Source organism: Magnolia sinica, chromosome 2, assembly GCF_029962835.1.
Source record: "Magnolia sinica isolate HGM2019 chromosome 2, MsV1, whole genome shotgun sequence".
NCBI lineage: Eukaryota > Viridiplantae > Streptophyta > Magnoliopsida > Magnoliales > Magnoliaceae > Magnolia > Magnolia sinica.
This window is the reverse complement of record NC_080574.1, coordinates 128,580,411-128,584,820: the sequence shown is the minus strand read 5'-3', so window position 1 is coordinate 128,584,820 and position 4,410 is coordinate 128,580,411.

Below are 4,410 nucleotides of genomic sequence, written 5' to 3'. Positions count from 1 at the left end.
GGCTAAAAAACGTCTAGATGCTAAAACAAAAAACTTTGTGAATTTCAACTTGTTGACACGATCCGTCGACATGTCTAAATTGGTAGAACTTATCTAGCAACCAATTTGAAATTTCTAGTGGAATTTCTACATGTCGACTAGATCTGTCGATTAGTCGAACAATGCTGATTTTGTCAATTTCTCTTTGGGCTTCTTTCGGTCCATATGTGTTAGGAATGTGCTTGATACACGTCTTACATTAGACCCCACTAACTGGAAAAAAAGAAAAGAAAAGAAGGGGACTTGGTTTACAATATGTATTCAACTTTGGGTGCCGACATTTATTAGCATCATCCTTGTACTTTGTGGTAGGCTTATCTAATTTCTCCTAAACATCAAGATAAACAGTTGTTATTTGAACTGCCATATTCTTCGCCACAACACTCATTTTAAGTAGTTTAAGCAATGGAAACAAGTTGAGTGTAGGTTTAGGAACTTGGGCATACACAACCTCCAATTGGGCATGGTCGTTAGATTAATTCTTCGTGTTGTTGGAGACAAACTCAACCTGAGAAAAACCAATCCCCTGCATAGGAGACAATTCATCGGGAAGTTTGGCAAGCACAATCGTCTTGAACTCCTGCAATGTTGGCTTTCTGTCTTTCGAAATGTTCACGAACTCCTCGTAAGCTTACTTTTCTATTAATGCCACTATCACTCCCATCTCCTCAGAGTGTATGACGAAATCTCATTTATGAGATGCTGCTTGTTCACTTTAGAAGTATTGGGTTGGTTCTTATTTTCTATAGGAGCCACACGTATGCCACTGATGAATCCGATGGCATGTCGTTATTCTATCTCTATTAGGTCGCCTAACCGGTAGATTGATTCTTCATGTTGTTAGAGACAAACTCAACTTGAGAAAAACCAATCTCCTACATATATAGGAAACAATTCATCAGGAAGTTCGGCGAGCACAATCATCTTGAACTCCTGCAACACTGGCTTTACATCTTCCAGAATGTTTACATTCTCATCATTTGTTTCATTTTCTGCTAATGCCACTATCACTCCTGTCTCCTCAGAGTGTTTGACGAAATCATGCTTGTTAACGAGATGTTGCTCGTCCACTTCAAAAGTTTTTGGTTTGTTCTCCATTTCCACAAGGGCCACACGTACACCACTGACGAATCTGGTAGCTTGTTGCTACTTCGTCTTGACTAGGTTGCTCTTTAACGACAAACAAAGAGATTTATTTACATAACCTCTCACTGATTGACTATCATTGCCTCTCACTAACAAACAATAGGATTTCCCTACATAACCCTGCATTGAACGGCTCCACTACCAATAACGACATTTATTAGCATCTTACTTGTACTCCACGGTAGGCTTCACTGATTTCTCCTAGATATCAGCATGAACAATTGTTATCTGAACTACCATAATTTTCGGTGTAACGCTCATTCCAGGAAGTTTAGGCAATGGAAACAAGTTGAGTGTAGGTTTATGAACTCAGGCATATATAACCTCAAATTGGGCTTGGTCAGTAGATTGATTTGTTAGAGACACACTCAACTTAAGAAAAATTAATCTCCTGCATAGGAGACAATTAATCAGGATGTTTGGCGAGCACACCTAAGGATTTTCATGTAGTCGAAGAAATACTTAACTTCAAGCAGCCATTTGAGGAAGTCCTCGATGTGGATATGGCTATTGAAAGTGGTTAGATCGACCTTCATTCTGAATCCTCAATCCGTTTGATTTATCCAATTGTTGCCTCGTCTAGGATGTTGGAGAATCATGTCATCGATATCCTGGTTACTAGACTTCATATCCTTAGGTGTGATTCTGTGATTCATCATCAATATCGTCCTACGATCAACACGATTGTGAAATTCCAGCGCTTATCGGAGGTGGATCATCGCTACAAACACGGAGTTGCCCTAAAGCCTCCATCATGCGGTCAAAAGTAGCCTGCAACCCTTGCATGACTTGTCAATTCTCTCACTGCATTAGCTTGAAAGCTGCTTCTGTTAAAGGTAATTCTTTGGAGCACCGTCCATGAGATTGTTTTCAACCCATCATTAAAAGCTACCAATCTAAGGAAAAATCTCTCTCTGATACCAACTGACATAGGGAAATGACGTGATGAGGCCGATCACCATTTTTCTCAATTGATAAATGCCTTGAATCCACAAGGCACTCTTGATCTACAGTAGTAAACTCTCAAATCTACGAGAAGAGATAAAATTTCTATTATTGATAGTTATTGAAAATAACGAATTTAGTATTCTTAAATAACTCTAAACAAATCATAAATTGTAATAAAAAAAGTCCCAATTAAAAAAGGAAACAAATGATGAAAATGCACAAATTTTCACCGTTTCTTGACCTATCGTCGACCGGTTGAATCGAACGGTCGAATAGGCTAAAAAACGCCAAGAGACTAAAACTAAAAATTCTATGAATTTCAACCTATTGATTGGATTGGTTGACTTATTGAATATGCCTTTGACCTATTGATAAGATCTGTTGATCTGTCTAAATTGACAGAAATTATCCAACAACCAATTTAAAATTTCTAGCCAAATTTCGATTTGTTGACCAGATCTGACAATCGGTCAAACTATGCTAAAATTTGATCTTCTTTTGGTACATGTGTGTTAGGAATGTGATTGATCCACATCCTACATTAGGCTAACATTCTAACATAAGTTGGCCCCGGTGATGCAAGGAGTGGATGTTGGACACCGTGCGGTGGGACCCACAGGGCTTTTCACGGGCTCACGTCAGCTCCAATTTGCTGCCCTCTGCCAATCTCCCCTGCACTGAACAGAATGCTGCTATATGTGACCATTCTCCTCCATTGACTGTGTGATCATGGCGTGAAAATATGTACCGGCCAGAGAATCATAACCGTCTATCAGCTGGTATCCAATAGAACAGTTAGAATTGTCCGATTAGTGCATCTAGGGTCCACTGAATGTATCGCTCTTATCACAATATACGTTGAAAACTGCAAAAATCAAACAACCAATTAGTTTTTGGTAAAGGACATGGGCTGTAGGTGCTGACATGCATCCATTTATACTCTACCCTATAAGGCCTGCAGTATTTATTTCTGCAGGTTCTGTTATACATCTTAGTTTGAAGTTTGTTAGCTTCGTTTATTATTATTTTTTATTTTTCGGCTGACTTCTTTCTTCTTTCGTTGTACATTTGGTGTTGTTTCATATGTATAAGTTGGGTGAGGCCCATTTATGCAGAGTTCGATCGTCTGAATTTATATACAGCTTTATGCTACATCAATAAAGATAAAGGTGGTGTGATCGTGTGTGTGTGTGTGTGTGTATAGGGAAAAGGTACTATGCGCTCGACCTCACGAGTCCATCCCATGAGGTTGAGCTGTGTGGGCCCCACCGTGATGAGTTTCGAACATCTACCCCATCAGTCAGATGCACCATTCCATCGTGGGCCTAGATCTCAAAAATCAAGTCAATCCGTGAATTTTGTGGGCCACACCACATACAGAAGTGGAGAGGGGCCGTGCACCATTAAAACATTCATAATCAGTTTTTTGGGCCCACCGAGATGTGTTTTGCAAATCCAGCCCATCCATTATGTGTGTCCCACTTGGATGAGGGTTCAGACCAAGTTTCAGAAGCATTAAAAACTCAGGTGAGCCCCACTAAGTGCTTTTATATGTTTTAACGGTGTCTTCACATGATTTTAGATGGTATGACCCACCTGAGTTTTGTATACGGCTGATTTTTTGGATATCCCATAATTTAGAGGGGACCCATCAAATGCACGGTGTTGATGGTCGACACGCATCACGGTGGGGCCCACACAGCTCGACCTCACGGGAGTTTATCGTGAGGTGGAGCGCATAGTACATTTTCCCATATATATATATATATATATATATATATATATATATATACCTTTTTCTTTAAAATAATAATAATAAAAAATAGATAAAAAAAAAAAACTGATGAACTGGTAGGGGTAGTTGAGTGGAACACCAGTTTGGCTAATCTAAATGGCGTGTTTCAAAGCCTTTAATCTAATGGAAAGGATTGTCCAATCTATATAATATGGTTTACCTGAGATTTTAGCGGTGGCGCCATCAATCACCACCATTTTGTATAGTATGGTCTACCTGAGATTTAGATATTCTTCGTTTTTGAGCTCATTGCTTAAAATGATCTTGAAAAACAGATGCAAGATATGGATATATATAAAATGCATACATTAAGGTGGGCCCCACGGTAAGGGCCACACCTTCTTGGGTGAGGACGGGTCTCATCTAATCCGCTCCAAGGGGAGGGGTCCATTTAATAACCTGGATGAAATTTCAAAAATCCAGTCTTGCTCCTTAGATCTAAGACCAGTTATATTATTGGGTTTAATCCGATGGTCCATTTG